Genomic DNA, 21,674 nt, shown 5'->3' with positions numbered 1-21,674 from the left:
CCGGGAAGGAAGGAAGTGTGGCTGGCGGCGATCGCGGATCCTTTCCTGTGTGCATCTCTTGGGAAGCGGAATTCGGGCGAGGAAGAGAGCCAGGTAAAAAGCTCCTTCCTTCCTTCTTTCCTTTCTTCCTTCCTGAGAAATGCTAGGACAGGAGACCCTTCAATGCAGCTCATTGGGGCGCTGCTACGATCGCTCCTGCAGTCCCCATTTTCTCCTTGGGGAGATGATGGTGATGATGATTTATTTGACTGGCCCTTCCTGATCGTTTCCCGTCACTTTTCTCTTGGACTGTTTCAGATCCAGGAGGCTTGGTGTTCAATGGCTGGGAAATCGGCGGGGAGAAAAGGGCGCGATCCTTCCCAGGAGCTGTTGTTTCGGGGAGTTGCTCTGGACGAGCCTCCTCCGGAGAGAGCATCGGGTAAAGGCTCCTTCTGATACCTTTTAATCTCTTTGTCCTCGTTTCTTTCATCCCTGAATTCGTTTTCATTGTTCAATTCATGGCTGAGAGAGCTGCCTCTGAATCCAATCCTTCCTCACCTTTCCATTTTCCCCTCCTCACCCAGGGTGAGCTTCTGTGTATTGTTGCTGTGGCTGCAAGGGACTCACATAAAGGGGTTCCCTAGTTAGCCTAGAAATAGGCTAAAATCAGCCTTCTGCACTTCATGCTCAAGAATATCCTTAGGATGCTTGATAGCAAATTATTCCTTTGCTGTTTTTTTCACTCCTAGACATTCCCATGGCCTTGTCTTCATCTCCCAGAACCTCAGGTCTTTGTAGTGGAGATTAGTCTCCAGTCCCCTAATCATCTTTGTTGCTCTTCTCTGCACTCTTTCTAGAGTCTCCACATCTTTTCTACATCGTGGTGACCAAAACTGAATGCAGTATTCCAAGTGTGGCCTTACCAAGGCCTTACAGAGTGGTATTAACACTTCACGTGATCTTGATTCTATCCCTCTGTTTATGCAGCCTAGAACTTCGTTGGCTTTTTGGCAGCTGCTGCATATTGCTGGCTCGTATTTAAATGGTAGTCCACTAGGATTCCAAGATCCCTCTCACAGTTACTACTATTGAGCAAGGTACCACGTATACTGTACCTGTGCCTTTTGTTTTTCTTGCCCAAATGTAAAACCTTACTTTTTTCACCATTGAATTTCATTTTATTACATAGTGTCCAATGTTCAAGTTTGTCAAAATCCTTCTGTATCTTAAGCCTATCTTCTGGAGTGTTGGCTATTCCTGCCAGCTTGGTGTCATCTGCAAATTTGATGAGTTCCCTATTTATCCCCTCATCCAGATCATTAATGAAGATGTTGAAGAGTACTGGGCCTAAAACAGAGCCTTGGGGTACTCCACTGCATACCTCCCTCCACATAGATGCAGTTCCATTGAGGACTACACGTTGAGTGTGGTTGGTCAGCCAGTTATGAATCTATCTGGTGGTGATGCTGTCTAACCCACATTTTTCTACTTTGTCTAGTAGTAGGTTATGGTCTACTTTATCAAACGCCTTGCTGAAGTCCAAGTAGATTAATCGACGGCATTCCTCTGGTCCACTAATTTTGTCACTTTGTCAAAGAACGCAATAAGATTAGTCTGGTATGATCTGTTTTTGACAAACCCATGTTGGCTTTTGGCTATTACTTTATTTACTTCTAGGTGTTTGCTAATTCGTTGCATGATTATCTTTTCCAAAATCTTTCCTGGTATTGATGTCAGGCTGATAGGTCTGTAGTTTCCTGGATCTATTTTTTTTTTCCTTTTTTGAAGATGGGAACCACTTGCATGTAATTCATTGAAGTGTTCATTGTTAGGAATATTCATGGAATACGTGGTATTTTTTCCTTCTCCCTGTGTCAGGAATTGGTAGCGCTTGAGGGTGTAGCTGTGTTTTTCTCCGTGGAAGAGTGGGCCTTGCTGGATTCTAAGCAAAAAGCCTTATACCAAGAGGTCATGCTGGAAACAAGAGGAACATGGCCTCCTTAGGTAAGGGATTCTCTTAAGATATTTATATTTACAGTAGTAGCCAAAGGTCAAATCTTATATCAACTTAATAACAAGCATAGGGCAATGTTTTGGGCAAATGGGAGTTTGGAAGAATATTGATAAATATTCAAATAGAGCAATGGTGCTTGATCCCCTTTACACCTAAGTTTGTCTTCACCTTTTTTTCTTTTTTCTGTTGCAAGCAGGTGATGGATGGCAGATGGCGGATTCTGGCCAAGAGGCAGTAGTAGCTTTCCCAAAAGAGAAAAAGGAAGTTGCAGAAAAGATGGATGGAAAGCAAAGTTGTGAGGAAAACCTGTTAATGGTTGAGCTGGAGAATTGCTCTGGTTTACCTTGTGCAGATACCAATGTCTTATTGAACACAGATGATTGCCAAGAAAAAGAAGTGTGTCCAAGGTGTGGGAAAACACTTCGACATGGATCGGAATTATGTGACTGTTGTGAAAGCCTTTCTGGAGAGAAACAAGATGAAAGCAGGCAGCACTCCAGAAGGAGCCTTCCTCCTCCTTTACATGAAAGAATACAAGAAGGAAGAGAAATGTACAAATGTACAGAGTGTGCAGAAGGTTTCGGTACAAGCCGCTCTCTTACATTGCATAAAAAGACTCACAAAGCAGAGGATCCACACAAATGTCTGGATTGTGGAAGGACCTTCAGGCAGAAAAATCATCTGAGTTCACACAAGAGGGTCCACGAAGAGACGAAGCAGCATCAATGGATTAATAGGGGAAAGTCCTTCGAAAGCAGAGCCTCCCTTACTTCCCACCAAAGCATCCACAAAGAGGAGAAGTTGCACAAACGCAGGGAGGGTAGAATGATGTTTACTTGGAGCAGAAAATTCCCAGAAAAAGAGCCCCACTGGGAATAAGTCATGTAAATGCCTGGAATGTGGGGAAAGCTTCCGCTCTGCAAGTGACCTCACTTACCATAATAGGATCCATACAGGGGGAAAGCCATATCATTGCACAGTGTGCGGAAAGAGCTTTGCACAAAAAGGCAACTTCAATTTACATAAGAGGATCCATACCAGAGAGAAGCTGTATAAATGCACAGAATGTGGGAAATGCTTCAGGACCTCCAGTGCCCTTACTCACCATAAGAGGATTCACACAGGGGAGAAACCATACAAATGCCTGGAGTGTGGAAAGAGCTTCAGTAAATCCAGCCACTTAACTTTCCATAGAAATATCCACAGTGGAGAGAAATCGCATCAATGTACTGAGTGTGGGAAGCGCTTCAGTCAAAGAAGTCACCGTAATAGCAATAGTTAGGCTTATATACCGCTTCATAGGGCTTTCAGCCCTCTCTAAGCGGTTTACAGAGTCAGCATATTGCCCCCAACAACAATCTGGGTCCTCATTTTACCCACCTCGGAAGGATGGAAGGCTGAGTCAACCTTGAGCCTGGTGGGATTTGAACAGCCAGACTGCTGAACTGCAGTGCTGCATTTAACCACTGCGCCACCTCGGCTCTTAATATCCATAAAAGGACCCACATGGGTGAAAAGCCTTATAAGTGCACCGAATGTGACAAATGCTTCACCAGTTTGAGGTCCCTCACTTCCCACAAAAGGCTCCACACTGGGAAGAAACCATATGAATGCCGCATGTGTGGAAAGAGCTTCAATGCAAAAAAAAGCTGTATCCTACACAGCAGAACCCACACTGAGGAGAAACCATATCAGTGCCAACAGTGTGGAAAATGCTTCAGTGATTCTGGAGAACTGACGATCCATAAAAGGATTCACACAGGGGAGAAACCCTTTAAGTGCACAGAATGCAGCATGAGTTTCAGAAGAAGTGGTTACATTTATAGCCACAAGAGGATCCACACTGGAAAGAAACCATATACATGTCACGAGTGCGGATAAAGCTTTAGACACAATAATTCACTCAGGAGCCATAGAAGGCTTCACTCGGGGAAGAAATCCTATAAATGCCTGGAGTGTGGAAAATGTTTCAGTGAGAGTGCCCAGCTTACCTCCCACAATAGGATCCACACAGGAGAGAAGCCGTTTAAATGCATCGACTGTGGAAAGAGTTTCAAAGACGGGAGAAATCTTATGCTGCATAAAGAATCCACACAGGGGAGAAGCCATATCAGTATGTAGCGTGTGGAAAGAAACTCAGAATCGGGAGTGTCTTTAAGAAGACCCACAGCATGAAAAGATGATGTAAGGCGTAAAAATCAAGCTAGGGTAGGGCAGGGGAATGTGCCTCACACGTCCCGCACCCGTTCACCTGAAAAAAGCACCTTTGGGATAAGACATTCAGACAACCTTAGGGTGCAGAAAGCTGGCTTAGACATTGTACAGGGAAGATGGTGAAATATTTCAGGAGGAAACATTGCAACTTAAGTGGTGAGGTGCAGAACTGGTGTTGACAACCATCCATATTTCCCTAATGTTGGAAGGAATCAACAGTGGATCTACAACTACACCCATGTGGAGAAAGTCACGCCAGAACAAAGAGAAATGGGATCTTCGGTAAGCACTTCGCTGGGACAAAGTGACGGAAGAGAATGAACTATTGAACCAATACAAGGCTCGAGAGTTTTGTCATAAGTAATAAGTGGAGGGATGCCACTGTGTCTGCACCACCTAACATCGGTTGTGTTTCACTGATTTCTAGTCTGAGATATGATATTATGTTTTTTTTAATTAATACCCAATGTTACACAGTAGTTAAAAGGCTACGTTTATACAGTTCAGATATAGGCTGTTTTTTGTCAGTAAATTGGACAAATTAGGGAACCAGCATTAGAATATACAGGCAACCCTTGACTTTAACTAATTCTGTTTCCGAATCCATCTGTATTAGTACATTATATATCCTCTATATGCATTAAACTTTGATCTCTTATTTGTTTAAACAAATTATCCTCAACTTGGATAAAACCAATTTTTTGATCTATTTTCCTCCTGGCCTGTAATTGCCCATACTGGAACCATGTTTGAACTACCTTCTCCTCTTTTAATACCTCTAAAGATTTTAGTTGTAGGACCCCAGTTTCCAAAATGAGAAGCTGTCTGTAGGTAGTCCTATCCTGTTTTTGTGCTATATTCATATTTTCAATTGCATGTCTAGGAATTGCCCACATGGGTATCTTTTTTTTTTTTAATTACACAGACAACAATGGGAAAAGGAGAAGAGGAAAAAAAAGGGGGGGGAACCCATCTTCACATACAATATGTCATTTGATCACAGGTGCATCCCTACTAAGTTTATACATCCCATATCTCTCTGTTGTATATTTAATAAACACCACAATAAGCTAGGGTTTTAAAAAAAGGGGGGGAGGAGGGGGAGGCCTCAAAAGACAAAAAGGACAAAAAAAAAAACCATCATCACATGCAACATGTCGTTTGGTTACGGTTGTTTTAACATCTACATCTTCAAATAGTATTTACCATCTCAGATATTTCATCTAGTGTAACTAAAGGCCTCATTTTCATTCTACAATATATATTCAGTTAACATTAGCATTATTTCCCCCCAGAAAGTATACTTCTATTCATTGTTAACCTTGCATTTCATACCTTCAAAGAGAGATCTTATTCCTTCATTGTTCAACAAAGCATCGCGTGTAGCGTGTAGCGAGAGCTCAGGGAAGGGGTGGGGGTGTGGCTATTGTTATTCGGGAGTCTTTTGTTCCTCGTAGGATCCCTGCTCCGGAGCTTGTCGGGTGTGAGTCCCTGCTGCTGAAGTTGGATCTCAAGGGTCAAGTGGGTCTGCTGTTAACGTACCTGCCTCCCAACTGCGTTGCAGCAGCCCTCCCCTCGCTCCTCGAGTCGGTAGCTGAGCTGGCAGTTGAGTTCCCCAGGCTTATGGTTCTGGGGGACTTCAACTTGCCTACACTCGGTGAACACTCTGATGGGGCGCGGGAGTTCATGGCTTCCATGACAGCCATGGGCTTGACCCAGATAATTCGGGGCCCTACCCACTCAGCGGGTCACACGCTCGACCTCGTATTTCTCTCGGAGCAGTGGAGTTGTGATCTTGGTCTGAGGGGTAATGAGATCATACCCCTGTCGTGGTCAGACCACTGTCTACTGAGGCTTGACTTCCGGAGACCAAACCCCCACTGTAGGGAGAAGGAACCGACCAAGTGGTTCCGCCCCAAGCGACTTATGGACCCCTTGAGGTTCCAGACGGAGCTTGGGGTTATTCCTGACACTCTCGCCCACAATCCGGTAGAAACTCTGGTTGCTGCCTGGCACTCGGCAGCATCGGAGTCCCTTGACCGGATTGCGCCACTACGGCCACTCCAAGGTGGTGGATCCCGGAGGCCTCCTTGGTTCACCGAGGAGCTCCGGGAGAAGAAACGCCGAAGGAGACGCCTAGAGCACCTGTGGAGGTCCGATAGATCCGAATCGAACCAAGCACTTTTAACAACCTGCACCAAGGAATACATCAGGGCACTTAGGGCAACAAAAAGAGCATACATTGCCTCCTTGGTTGCGTCCGCCGAGTCCCGTCCAGCTGCCCTGTTTAGGATAAACGGGGGACCCCTTGCAGGGTAGGGCTGAAGACTATGCCCAGTTCTTGGCGGACAAAGTTGCTCGGTTTCGGTCGGATCTGGACTCCACCCTTGCAGACCCAGCCGAGGCACGAGTGGACGACTTGGTAGACCAGCGCTGGGTTGAGTTTCAGGACGTTACCCCCGGGGACGTGGACAAGGCCATGAGGGCTGTGAGTGCCTCCACCTGTGTACTGGACCCGTGTCCCTCCTGGCTGGTAGCTAACAGCAGGGAGGTGACACGGAGCTGGATCCAAGCGGTTATTACCGCCTCGCTTCGGGAGGGGCACTTCCCCACCGCACTTAAAATGGCGGTGGTGAGACCCCTCCTGAAGAAACCATCTCTGGATCCAGCTGTACTTAACAACTATCGTCCAGTCTCCAACCTCCCCTTTATTGGGAAGGTTGTTGAGAAGGTGGTGGCCTACCAGCTTCAGCGGTCCTTGGAGGAAGCCGATTACCTGGACCCCTTCCAGTCCGGCTTCAGACCTGGTTACAGCACAGAAACCGCTTTGGTCGCATTGACCGATGATCTCTGGAGAGCCAGGGATGGAGGTCATCCCTCCATCTTGGTTCTTCTTGACCTCTCAGTGGCTTTCGATACCATCGACCATGGTATCCTTCTGCGACGACTGCGGGAGGTGGGGGTGGGAGGCACTGTTCTGCAGTGGTTCTCCTCCTACCTCTCGGACAGGTCGCAGTCGGTGTTGGTCGGGGGACAGAGATCGACCATGAGGCCCCTAACATATGGGGTGCCTCAGGGGTCGGTCCTGTCCCCCGTACTATTTAACATCTAAATGAAACCGCTGGGCGAGATCATTCGGAGGCACGGGATAAGATACCATCAATATGCGGACGATACACAGCTGTATCTGTCCGCCCCGTGCCAACTCAATGAAGCGGTGGACGTGATGAACCACGGTCTTGAGGCCGTTAGAGACTGGATGCGGGCTAACAAGCTTGTACTCAACCCAGAAAAGACCGAGTGGCTGTTGTGTTTCCCTCCCAATAATTTGGCTAGCATTCCATCACTCAGGCTGGGGGGCCAAATTTTACACCCCTCAGACAGGGTTCGCAACTTGGGAGTCCTCCTGGATCCACAGCTGACCTTTGATCACCACCTGTCGGCTGTGACCAGGGGGGCATTCGCCCAGGTTCGCCTGGTGCACCAGTTGCGACCCTACCTGAATCGGGAGGCACTCACAACAGTCACTCGCGCCCTCGTGACCTCTAAGCTGGAATACTGCAACGTGCTCTACATGAGGCTGCCCTTGAAGAGCATCCGGCGACTTCAGCTAGTCCAGAATGCGGCCGCGCGAGTGATTGTGGGTGCACCTCGGTTCACCCACATAACACCTATCCTCCGCGAGCTGCACTGGCTACCTGTTGATCTCCGTGTGCGCTTCAAGGTGCTTCTTACCACCTATAAAGCTCTCCATGGTAGTGGATCTGGGTACTTGGGAGACCGCCTCCTGCCGATTACCTCCTCGAGACCGATTAGATCTCATAGATTGGGCCTCCTCCGATGCCATCTGCCAGCCAGTGCTGGCTGGCCACTACGCGGAGGAGAGCCTTTTCAGTGGCAGCTCCGACCCTCTGGAACGAGCTCCCCATGGGGATCCGTACCCTCACCACCCTTCAGACCTTCCGCGCAGCCCTCAAGAACTGGCTATCCTGCCAGGCCTGGGGGTAGAGATTGATCTGCCCCCACCCGAATGTTGGATGAATGTTGTTTACTTTTTAATTATATGTAATGTTATATGTTATTGTCTGTATCCCCCTCCCTATGAGTTGTTAGCCGCCCTGAGTCCCCTCAGGGAAAAGGGCGGCCTATAAATAAACCAATTCAAATTCAAATTCAAATTCAAATCGCTGTCTATATATACCAGTTTTCATTTGTTCCCCTATTAGAATTACCGTATCAGCAGCGAAATATCATTATAGTAAGTTCTTAACCTTATACATTATGTCACCAGACCTTATATTAATACTTCCTTATATCATTATTGAATTATTTCACAGCATAATTATATCATCATTTACTTTTTCCAATTAAGGCATAAGTGTATCATTTTTCATTTCCAAAGTTTTTTTTTTCCCTTAGCCATTGATAAAACAAGTCCCATATCTTATAAAATTGTTCATCCTCTTGCTCTCTAATTTCAAATGTCAATTTACTCATTTCAGCACAGTCCATTATTTTTCGGATAACTTCTTCCTCTTTTGGTATTGTTTCATTTTTCCAGTTTATTGCAAATACAATTCTGGCTGCTGTTAACACATTTACAATCAGATATTTTAAGTCTTTGTTGTAGGTTTCTGGTAAGATTCCCAATAAAAAGACCTCTGGTTTAAAGTCTATTTGTTTGTGTATCATTTTCTCCAACCACATGTGGATTTGAGTCCAGTATCTTTTGGCTTCAGTGCAAGTCCACCACATGTGGTAGTATGAGCCAGGTATCTGGTGACATTTCCAACACTTTTCTGATTTATTCTTGAACATTCTTGCGATTCTGGTCGGGGGTAGGTGCCACCTGTAAAACATCTTATACAAGTTTTCTCTATATGCAGTAGACATTGTCATTTTGTAATTTTGAGACCACAATTTCTGTCAATTCTCTAAATCAATCCCATACCTAAAAAATTTTCCCCAAGCAATCATAGTTTCTTTAACTTGTTCTTCATGCAATTTAAACTCCAATAAATATCCATATAGTTTTTTAATTACTTTTTCATCAGAACCTGTTAGAATTTTGTCTAACTCAGTCATTTTGTTATAAAGACCTTTAGTTTTTCTATCTTCATAGAAGATTGTATCTGTACATATGAATACCTAGATTGTATCTGTACATATGAATACCAGTTCATTTCCATCCCTTCTTGCTTCAACTCTTGACTAGATTTGAGCTCACCCCCTGTATTCAATAATTCTGTATATCTAACTGTTTGTTCCTTTTGATATATTATCGGATACGAAAATGCTTCAATTGTTGATGTCCAGACTGGAATTTTTAAATAATGTAATCTTTTAACCTTTTCCCAATTTAACAACAACGCCTCCCTTATATAATGTCTTCTAAAATAACCATGTGGTTTAGTTCCCTTATACCATAAGAAAGCATGCCATCCCAACAGCAAATCGTGACCTTCTACGTTCAATAATCTAGAGTTTTTTAATGATATCCACTCCTTAATCCACATCAGGTTTGCTGCCTGATAGTATAGCTCCCAATCGGGTAACCCAAAACCTCCTCTTGATCTAACATCTTGTAGTAATTTAAGTTTTATTCTAGCTTTTTTCCCTTGCCAAATAAATTTCAAAACTATTTTATTTAAATCTAGAAAAAAATCCTTACCCAGTCTAATTGGGATTGTCTGAAACAGATATAGAATTCTAGGTAAAATGTTCATTTTAATTGTAGAGATTCTTCCCATCATTGATAAATGCAAGTTTTCCCATTTCTCCAAATCGATTGCTATTTGTCGTTTTAATCTGGTATAATTATCCTCTTTAAGAGTGCTACATCTAGGTGATAAATATATCCCCAAATATTTAACCTTACTTGTGTTTTGAATCTGCAACATTTCTGACAACTCTTCCTTTTGTGTAGCTGGGATATTCTTTGTCATGATCTTTGTTTTATCTTTGTTTATTTTCAAGCCTGCTACTTCTCCATATTCCTCTATTCTTTCTAAGAATTTGAGTGCGGTTTCTAATGGATCTTCAAGAATAAACACTAAGTCATCTGCGAACGCTTGCAATTTATACTCTTCTCTCTTAATTTTCATTCCTCTTATTTCTTCTTCTTCTCTAATCTTTCTATTTAAGACCTCTAGTGTTAGGACAAAGAGTAGCGGTGATAGTGGGCAGCCTTGTCTTGTACCTCTCTTTATTTCAATCGGTTCTGTTAGTTCTCCATTTACCATTATCTTTGCTGCTTGTTTCTGGTACATCGTTCGTATAGTTTGAGTGAATTTCTTGCCAAAATTCATCTGCTCCAGTTGCAAAAACATAAATTGCCAATTCACATTATCAAAGGCCTTCTGCGCATCGAGGAACATCAGTGCCAGTTGTTTTTCTGGGTGGGCCTCATAGTATTCCAAGGTATTCAAAATCATTCTCATATTGTCTTTAATTTGTCTTTTAGGTAAAAAGCCATTTTGATCTGGATGGATGAAGCCATTTAAGTATTTTTTAAGTCTCTCAGCTAGTATAGATGCAAATAGCTGGTAGTCTGAATTTAATAAGGAAATTGGTCTATAATTCTTGATTTGTGTTAAATCCGTCTCTTCCTTGGGTAGTAGTGTGATATACGCTTCTGACCATGACTTCGGCTCTCAGACATCACTTCATTCATGACTTGTAGGAGTGGGAGGGTCAATATTTCTTCAAATGTTCTGTAGAATTCCACAGGTAGGCCATCTGGTCCTGGAGCTTTCCCATTATTTTGTTTTTTAAGTGCCTCTGTTAGCTCCATCATTGTTATTTTACTTTCTAACATTGTTCTAGTTTCATCTGGTACCTGGGGGAGATTGGCATCTTGTAGATACTTTTTGACTCGTCCCTCCTCCACCTTCTCTTGTTCATAGAGTTTAACGTAGTAGTCTTGTATAATATATTTTTTTCCGGTATTTCCATACTGAATTTCTCCTTGTTTATCTCTTAGTTGAAGTATTTTCTTTGTTTCTCTCTCTTTTTTCATCTTATATGCCAACCACCTGCCTGGCTTGTTCGCATTTTCAAAATAATTCTGTTTGGCACCTCTAATTTTTTGTGCCAGTTCTTCCTTTTCTAATAGGTCCATTTTGTGTTTAATTATGCCCATTTTTATTTTAACATCTTTTTTTTGTGGTGCTCTCTGTAGATCTCTTTCAAGTATTTTATAGTCATTGTCTAGAGCTTTATGCATTTGTCTTTTCTTTGAGTTTCTCTTCCTTGTGTAGTCTATTGTCAAACCTCTGATAACAGCCTTCATTGTATCCCAGAGATTCTGCAACGACGTATCTTCTTTCCTATTTTCTTTAAGGAAAAGGACTAGCTCTTTTTCCATTTTTTGTACAAACTCTTTTTCTTTCAATATAGTGTTATTTAGTGTCCATCTAGATCTTGCCCTTTGGCCTTTCCATTTAGTTAAAATTGGATTGTGGTCCGCCCAGGTACTTGCTCCAATCTCAATTTCTTTTATGTTGGAGCTCAACTCCGCTGAGACCCATGTCATATCTATTCTAGAGAATGAAGAATGTCTATTTGAGTAGAAGGTATATTGTTCTTTTTTAGCATTTCTTTCTCTCCATATATCTTTTAGATTTAGTTCATCTGTCATCCTAAAAAAAGATTTCGGCAGAGGCTTCCTATTTAATTTTTTTGTTTTATGTGTTTTATAGTCCATATTTTGATTCACAATGCCATTAAAGTCTCCCATCATACAAATATCAGCATAGTCTAGTTCCAAAACTTTTTTGTGTGTTTTTTGTAAAATTCATCTTGTTTTTCATTGGGGGCGTAAATTCCAATTAGGAGTGTCTTTTTGGTATCCATAATTTCCACCATCAAAATTCTTCCCTCTTCCTCTGCATAGACTACTTTTGTTGGGATGTTGCCTTTAATATAAAAGACCACTCCTCTTTTCTTGCAATTTGCCAATGCTGAAAACATTTTCCCAAGCTTTGGTTGAGTTAATAAATGTTCATATTTCTTTTTAATATGTACTTCTTGCAGACAGATTATGTCAAGTTGTAATTTCTCTAATTTATGGAATACTTTCTTCCTTTTAATTGCCGAATTAAGTCCATTAATGTTAATTGTAATCATTTTTCTTTCTTCCATGTTTATACTTTATATACGGGATTTATCGCTCTAGTAGATCTAGGTTCTCGTTTTTCTTTGCGGCTTCCATTCCCTTTCTCCCCTTCTTTCTCACTTCCACCTACTGCTCCTTCTATTTTTTCGGTCGCGGTTGCAGGTGGTTCCAGTATTTGTACCACTGAATCGTCTTTCCCAGCTTTCTCAGCCATTTCTCTAAAGTATTCTTCGTAGAAAGCTTCTGCCTTCTCAGTTGTATCTATCCTGTGTCTTTGTCCTTGCCAAGTACATAGTAAACCTTCCGGTATGAGCCATCTGTAGTTAACACCTTTTTTTATCAATACTTTAGTCAGAAATTGATATTCTCTTCTCCTCTCTCTCACCTCTCTTGGAATTTGTTTGAGTACTACAATCTCCTTACCTTTATATTCTAATTTTCTATCTCTCAATTTCTGTAAGATTTGTGATTTAATTGTTTTCTTAGTAAATCTTACATGCACTTCCCTTGGAAGAGCATTTCTCATTGCATATCTTGTGTATACTCTAAAAGTCTCATCAATTGTTTCTATTATTTGGTCCTGGGACATCCCCAGAACATCTATCAAAATATTTGAAATTATCTGAACTAAGTCCTCTCCTTTTTCTTCTTCTATGTTTTGAAATCTTAAGAAAAATTCAGACCTGTCCATCTCCCATCTTAATATTCCACTGCTCTCTCTTTCTACATCACTTAGTCTGATCTCTAGCTTTTCAGTTTTCTTCTCTCCTTCTTGAATCTTATTTTCAATTTTTTGAATCCTATTTTCGTATTTCAGCATCCAGTTGTGTATACTTTCTACTTTTCCTTCCATATTATCGACTTTTTGCACTATGCTTTGGTTTTGTTGTTCCATTACTTCCATTTTTTTACAAGGGTGTCGTTTCCTGCTTGCATTTTCTGCATCATTTGTATAAGTGTTTCAAAATTGGCTTCCTTCTCTTTTTCCTGATGGGACATCGTCTGTGTTGTCCTCTGGCCTCCCGCAGGTGAGGGGGTAGGGGTTGATGTAGAGCCAGAGGCAGCTGCTTTTCTACTCATAGCCAATTAGTATTGGAGGGTGGAGGGTTATAAGTATGATGGATTAAGTACGTAAAGTACACAAAGGAGAGGGGGGAGTGATAAGAAAAGAGGGGAAAAAAGAAAGGGGAAAAAAAGGAGAAGGGAGAGAAAAGGAAAGGAAGAAAAAGGAACTTTTTTTGTTTCAGAAAAGAAAGGAATGCAGTAAGAATACAATAGAAGATATATATATAAATAAGAAAATATAGAATAGTAAAAAAGAAAAAGAGGACACCCCCCCTCCAAAAAGGGAAGAAGAGGTGCTTCAGCTACAAGTGGGAAAAAGAAAAAGCAGAAAAAATGTAAATAGTCAAGGGGTGATCCAAAGGTTAAAAAGAATAATCAAAACAGAAAAGAAAAAAAATGTAAAAGATCAAAAGGTCAATGGTGATGATCAAAAAAGAAAAAATCAATGTCGATGTCTCCACAGCAGATAGTGTGAAAATGGTGTTGGGAGATGAAAGAAAGCCAACAAGCTAAAACAAATGATTTTTTTCGGACTCTTTTTCCCCCCCCTAAAATAAGAGTCTCTCCAAGGTCACTCTCAGCTTTGCTGTTTTATCTAGCAAGTTCCCAGCTGCGTAAATACGTAAATCGAATGCATTACAGGGAGGATTTTAATAACAAAGTTCAAGTCCACAAGATGGCAGTGTTGGCTTGTAATTTGTAGTTTACAGCTTGCTTTAGTCCGTTCCGTGGCGTTTGTTAATTACTAATTGTTAAAAAAAACATCAAAAAGGCTAAAAGGCAACAAAGAAAAAAAAAACCCAGATCTTCAAAGCACTTTAAGTTTAAAATTTAGTGCCCCATTAGATTCAAAGTTAAAGGTATCGACAACAAAAAGGAAGAACACAAGGAGCCGATTTAAATTACAAGAAAATCCAGCCCGGCTTCCAAAGATTAAAAAAAAAGAACAAAAAAATAAACTTCCAAATGGCAAACATTTATCGCCGCCGCTTTTCTCACTAATCAGCCTTATTTTAAACTAAGTTTCCAAATTTAGAATGTTCTTTCCAACAAGAAAAAAGGATTTAAAACTCACACCAAACGACATGTTCATATCCACTCGCTCTCTCTGGGCTTTTGCAGTTGTAGTCAGCATCGAGCTGATCCGGAAGTCACTGGATTAGGAAGGCTTTCCTTAGGTTCCCAGAGATTTTGCGAACATCTCTGGGACCACTGGAGTTCCCCCCACGTCACTGTCTCTACGGGACAGCTTAGATTCAAACGAATCGTCCAAAAAAACCCCCGGTATAGATGGTCTTTCAGGAACTGCCTGAAAGTCCGTCTTCTCACTGCTAAGCCCCGCCTTCTTCCCCCCGCCCACATGGGTATCTTGTCATTTATATTGGTATTTTTTCCAGACCCGCAGTAAAGCATTTCTTAAAATATGACTTTTAAAATTCTTATCCAATTTTTTGTTGAATAACAGATAAGCATGCCAACCATATACCAGATCATGTCCCTCGATATTCAGTATTCTATCATTAGTTAAATGAGTCCAATCACTAATTACAGATAGCGCCACTGCATCATAATATAGTTTTAGGTTAGGTAATTTCAAGCCTCCTCTCTCGCGTACATCTTGCATTATTTTCATCTTTACCCTCGGCTTCTTTCTTGCCCATACAAATTTGTTGATACCTTTCTGCCATTCTAAAAGATTCGCATCTTTTTTAAGTATATGTAACATTTGGAAGAGAAATAAAATTTTTGGTAAGATGTTCATTTTCACTGCCGCTATCCTACCCAGCAAAGATAAGTGCAATTTCGCCCATTTTTTCATCTCTATCTGTATACTATGCCAAAGTGGTTCATAATTATGCTTATATAATTTCCCATTTGAGGTTAAAATATTAACCCCAAGATATTTGACTTTTTTGACTACCTCACATCCTAGCATCCCTCCTAGTTCTTCCTTTTGTTTAGTATTCATATTTATAGTTAATATTTTTGTTTTTCCTAAATTTATTTTAAAACCAGACACTTGACTAATCGTATTCATTAAAACCATACTGGATTCCTGCGGTTGTTCCAATATTATGACCAAATCATCCGCAAAAGCGCGGACTCTGTATTCTTGCTGCCTAATCTTGATCCCTTTTAGACCACCCAAGCCCCGTATTTTATTCAACAATACTTCCAAAATTATAATAAACAATAGTGGGGACAAAGGACAGCCCTGTCTTGTACCTTTTCCAATTTGAAAAGGGTCTGTCAAGCTTCCATTGACTATGATTTGTGCTGTTTGCTGTTGGTATATTGCTTTAATTGACTGTAAAAAATTATCTCCTATCTGCATTTTTTGCAATATCTTCAGCAGAAATTGCCAGTTAACTCGATCAAAGGCCTTCTCAGCATCCAAAAATATGAACGCAGCAGGAATTTGGTTTCTTTCCCAAATATTCTAATGCATTAATAATTAATCTAATATTACTTTTCATCTGTCTCCCCTGTATAAAACCTGTTTGGTCGGTGTATCAATTGTTGAATAACCAGCATTAACCTATTTAATATTTAAATATACTAATATTACTAATATTTACTAATATTTTAGTAAAAAATTTATAATCTACATTAAGTAATGAGATAAGTCTATACTTTTTTGGTTGGGTAGTATCTTGATCTTCTTTGGGTATCAAAGATATAAACTCCGTCTTCCAAGATGGAGGCACCTTATCTTCCGTTTGAATCTCGTTAAATAATTCTCTAAGAGGTTCTACCATTTCTAACTGTAAGTTTTTATAGTAAACCGCTGTCAAACCATCTGTACCTGGTGCTTTCCCTAACTTTAGTTGCTTAATTACCTGCAAAATTTCCCCTGAGGTTATTGGTTGGTTCAATTTTTGCCTGTGCTTTTCTCTAACTGAGGGTATTTTCTCTTTATCTAAGTATTTGTCTATATCTAAACCATTAATTTTATCCCTTTTATACAATTCTGTAAAAAATTCCTGAAATGCCTTTTGAATCTCCTGTTGAAACACCTCCTTCCCTCTATAAATCAGTTTAGTTACATTTCGAGTTTTCCTTTTTTTCCTAATCTGATACGCTAATCATCTGCCAGGTTTGTTTGCGTTACAGAAAGTATTGTGTTTTGCATATAATAAACTAGTGGCTACGTGGTCAGAGATCACATGTCAAATTGAGATTTTAATATGGTAATTGCTTCCTTAACCTTTGTATCGCCTGGATTCATTGTTAACTCCAACTCTTTCCTCTTAATTTCCTCTTCCAATTCTGTTCGTTTTAGCCCTTGTTTATGTCTATGTATTTTATTTATATTCATCAGCACTCCTCTCATATACGCTTTGCTTGCATCCCATACAAATTCCATAGGTGTACCCTTATTCATATTCAAAACAAAATATTCAGATAACAATTTTTTACAATCATTAATGTACTTTTCATATCTGAATAAGTTTTTATTCAATCTCCAAGACCTTCTTGCCTGCACTGCCCTTCCCAATTCCATCCAAACTGGGTTATGATCCGAAAGGACCTTAGCTGCAATCTTTGTCCTCTTCACCCTAGAAAGCAAATCATTAGTGATTAGTATAAAATCAATCCTTGAAAAGGATTGATGTCTATCAGAAAAGAAGGTGAAGTCGTATTCCTCTGCGTTTCTTTCTCACCAAATATCTCTCAATTCAAAGTCGTCCATCATGTCAAAAAAAGGTTTGGGTAGCTTAGCTCGCATTTTAATATTTGGGAAAGATGTCTTCTTATTTCTTTTAGTGTCTATCACACCGTTCCAATCACCCAGTAGTATACAAGAGCTATAGTCCCACTGTACTAATTTAGCATGAAGATTTCTATAGAATCCGTCTTGCTGTTGATTAGGAGCATAAATTCCCAAGAGTAATGTCTTTTTCCCTTCAAAGATTAGATCTAGCGCGATATATCTTCCAAAGGGATCTGCTTCAATTAGTTCAGCTTTGATGTCTTTTCTTAAGTATACAACTATGCCATTTTTATTTTCCATAGCAGCTTCTGCAGCCTCCTCCATTTTAGTCCTTTCCCCGGTTACTCCATGGGATAGTCATGCATATTTTCATCAGAATAAAAAAGCTCTTATGAAACAATTTTCCCTTTCAGCTCAGGAGGCATCAGCCATTATTCAACAATGTCCTTACCTGTAGCCTCCAAGCACATGCAGTTCCCCAAGGTGTCAACCCTCGGGGGACACAAAGTTGTCAATTGTGGCAAATGGACATGCCTCAATATTTGCCATTTGCCCCTTGGAAATATTTACATGTTTCCATTGACACCCATTCAGTCTTTATTATGGCCACCCCCCCAACAGAGTGAGGCCACCAAACATGTTATTAATCATTGTATTTGGACTTTCTGTATTTTGGGTAACCCAACAGAGTTGAAAACTGATAATGGCCCGGCTTACACTAGTTCCGCCTTTGCGGCGTTTTTCCATCGCTGGTCCATTATCCATAAATTTGGTATTCCTTATAACTCCACTGGTCAAGCCATTGTGGAACGAGCTAATCAAACTTTGAAAACTGCTCTTGCTGCACACTCCAAAAATAAAGCGGAAAATAACCCCGGCTTACCTGGAATACAAAATGTTTTAAATCTTACTCTTTACACTCTCAACTTTCTTAATGTTACCGGCACCCCAGGTCTCACGGCCGCCAGCAGGCATTTTTCTGCTTCTCCCGCAGACTCTCCACGTCCACAAGTGTACTACTGGCATCTGCCGGACCCGTCCTGGAAAGGCCCTGCCTCCCTCATTACTTGGGGCCATGGTTACGCCGCAGTTGAAGACCATGGTGAAATTATCTGGACACCTGCTCGCTGTGTTCAGCCTTACATGGTGCCTGCTGATGCTCCCTTGGTGTAGTACACATGACTTGGGGCCTTGGGGTCCCAATTCTTATTTACAGGACTTGAAGAAGGTTTCACACCTTTTTAATTTAACTAATTGTTGGATTTGCTTACATATCCCAGCTGATAGCAAAGGTGGCATGGTGTTACACGCTATTCCGTTTAATGAAACAGGATGGAAACAAGTTACCTGGCCTAGAACGCAAAGTTTGCTCGACATCACATATGCTGTAGCCACCCGCGTGCAGGAACCTGCTCATTACTGTTTTTCCAGCACAGGCCGATGGACGAATGCAACATATCTTGGCCCCTACACTAATTGTCAGACTCTGATTCCATGGAATGGATTGGCTACTTGTTGTAATGCCATTAATACAACAGCGCCAGATGGAGTCAATAAATACTGGGCTTGCAATCAAATGCAGGCCATGGTACACTTTGCCAACTCCTCGAAAAAAGAAACATAAGACATACCTAATATGTGGCTTATATGTGGTAGAAGGGCTTACCGACAGACTCCAAGAAATTGGTAAGGCGTATGTACGTTGGGATTGTTGGCCCTGGCTATATATGCTATGAAAGAATTACCTAGTGGAAGAATTTGAAATAAACGAGACACCTTCTCCGAATCCCCCCTGAAGTTGGGAGGCTCATCCTGGACTCAATTTTCTAGAGGTGTTCTCCCTCCACTAGGTGTTGCAATGAATTATAGAGATTTGCATTTGTTAAATAATTGGACTGTTGTTATGTTTAATGAAACTATTACTGCTCTAAAATTAGTTAATCAGGAACTGGGGAAATACGTAGTGTAACATTGCAGAATCGTTTTGCTTTGGATATTATTTTGGCTGCAAAAGGTGGTGTTTGTGCTTTGATTCATTCACATTGTTGCATGTACATTCATGATAATCAACCTAATATTTCTGCCACAGTGGAAGAAATTGAGTCCTTGATACGTAACAACCCCCTGCATAGTGATGGTTCTGGTACCATCAACTTATGGGGGGCTCTGTGGTCATGGCTACCGGCTCCTGGCTGAGGTCACTGATTCCTGTGATAATAACCATCATTGTATTGCTGGTGTTACTTTGTTGTTGTATTCAATGCCTCCCATCCCTGCTACAAACATGCAAAACTCTCCTTCCCTCTAATAGGGCGGACGCTCTGGCCATGGAAACTGAGGTCCGTCTGAACATAGAGGAGGTCTCTGTTGATAATATAAAAAAGGAGATGTGAGAATAATTGCAGAGAAATGCTCCCACAGGATGTGCCATAGTGTACATGAAACAATGAAAGCGCATGGGAATGTGGAAAACAGGATAAATGACTCATAAAAGTAACTGGTCACAGGCAAGCTCTGGCCCTAAGTGATAACATTGTATGCTAATGAGTGTAATAAGAATAAAAGGGAGTTTCGGACTCTGTTCTGAGCTCTCATCCCGAGACATCTTGCCTGCGTGTCTTATTCCTCATGAGACCACCACACCCAAAATTATCGGTCGAGGCCTAGTTTATGGGTCTCCAAACCTGGGAAATTCTGGACTTCAATTCCCAGAATTCCTCTTACCATGCTGGCTAGGGGATTCCAGGAATTGAAGTCTACAAGTCTTAAAGTTGCCAAGTTTGAAGTGTCCTGGCTTAGACATGTGGAATTATAGTTTGTAGTTGTTTCTAGTGCTTTCCTACTGTAAAGTCTTTTAATGTTCAACACCGTGGAAATGGAGAAAGAATTATGGTGAATAGTTCCTTGCTTTAAAATCTCAAAAGGGGGAAGTTGGCGAAGAGGCCTAAGATTCCTTGGAAAAGGCCAGATGCACAATAGATCTTTGTAATGTAATGTTTGTAATGTTTAACATTTATAGGCCGCCCTTTTCCCTGAGGGGACTCAGGGCGGCTTACATAAAATAAGGAAGGGGGAGTACAAACAATAAACATGAAACAATACATAAGAATAAAATGGTACACAACATTCATTCATCATTCGGGTGGGGACAGATTGTGGTCTTTATCCCCAGGCCTGACGGGATAGCCAGGTCTTAAGGGCTGTGCGGAAGGTCTGGACGGTGGTGAGGGTACGAATCTCCACGGGGAGCTCGTTCCAAAGGGTCGGAGCTACTACTGAAAAGGCTCTCCTCCGTGTAGTTGCCAGTCGACACTGACTGGCAGTTGGAATTCGGAGGAGGCCTAATCTATGCGATCTTATTGGTCGCAAGGAGGTAATTGGCAGGAGGCGGTCTCTCAAGTACGCAGATCCACTACCATGGAGGGCTTTATGAGTGGTAAGTAGCACCTTGAAGCGCACCCGGAGATCAACAGGTAGCCAGCGCAGCTCGCGGAGGATAGGTGTTATGTGGGCGAACCGAGGTGCACCCACAATCACTCGCGCGGCCGCATTCTGGACTAGCTGAAGTCGCCGGATGCTCTTCAAGGGCAGCCCCATGTAGAGCACGTTGCAGTATTCCAGCCTAGAGGTCACAAGGGCTCGAGTGACTGTTGTGAGAGCCTCCCGGTTCAGGTAGGGTCGCAACTGGCGTACCAGGCAAACCTGGGCAAATGCCCCCCTGGTCACAGCCGTCAGATGCTGGTCGAAAGTCAGCTGTGAATCCAGGAGGACTCCCAAGTTGCGAACCCTCTCTGAGGGGTATAAAATTTGACCCCCCAGCCTGAGCGATGGAACACTGATCGAATTATTAGGAGGAAAACACAACAGCCACTCGGTCTTCTCCGGGTTGAGTACAAGCTTGTTAGCCCTCATCCAGTCCCTAACGGCTTCAAGACCCCGGTTCATCACGTCCACCGCGTCATTGAGTTGGCACGGGGCGGACAGATACAACTGAGTATCGTCCGCGTATTGATGGTATCTTATCCCGTGCCTCCGAATGATCTCGCCCAGCGGTTTCATGTAGATATTAAATAGTAGGGGGGATAAGACCGAACCCTGCGGCACCCCATATGTTAGGGGCCTAGGGGTCGATCTCTGCCCCCCAACTAACACCAACTGTGACCTGTCCGAGAGGTAGGAGGAGAACCACCGCAAAACAGTGCCTCCCACCCCCACCTCCTGCAGTCGTCGCAGAAGGATACCATGGTCGATGGTATCGAAAGCCGCCGAGAGGTCAAGGAGAACCAGGATGGAGGCATGGCCTCCATCTCTGGCTCTCCAGAGATCATCGGTCAATGCGACCAAAGCGGTTTCTGTGCTGTAACCAGGTCTGAAGCCCGACTGGAAGGGGTCAAGATAACTGGCTTCCTCCAAGGACCGTTGAAGCTGGAAGGCCACCACGTTCTCGACAACCTCCCCCACAAAGGGGAGTTTGGAGACTGGACAATAATTGTTAAGAACAGCTGGATCCAAAGATGGCTTCTTCAGGAGGGGTCTCACCACCGCCGCTTTGAGTGCGGCGGGGAAGTGCC

At 42.1% G+C, this 21,674-nt stretch overlaps 1 pseudogene; it reads left to right on the top strand.

The window, feature by feature from the left end:
- Positions 1 to 1,566: 1,566 nt before the first annotated feature.
- On the top strand, positions 1,567 to 4,286 carry LOC148047128 (uncharacterized; annotated as a pseudogene).
- The last annotated feature ends 17,388 nt before the right edge of the window (positions 4,287 to 21,674 follow it).

Source organism: Thamnophis sirtalis, unplaced genomic scaffold, assembly GCF_051295495.1.
Source record: "Thamnophis sirtalis isolate CommonGarterSnake01/CBP01778 unplaced genomic scaffold, rThaSir2_p1.2 scaffold_3, whole genome shotgun sequence".
Lineage (NCBI taxonomy): Eukaryota > Metazoa > Chordata > Lepidosauria > Squamata > Natricidae > Thamnophis > Thamnophis sirtalis.
The sequence above is the reverse complement of the archived record's forward strand: the minus strand, read 5'-3'. Positions and strand labels throughout refer to the sequence as shown.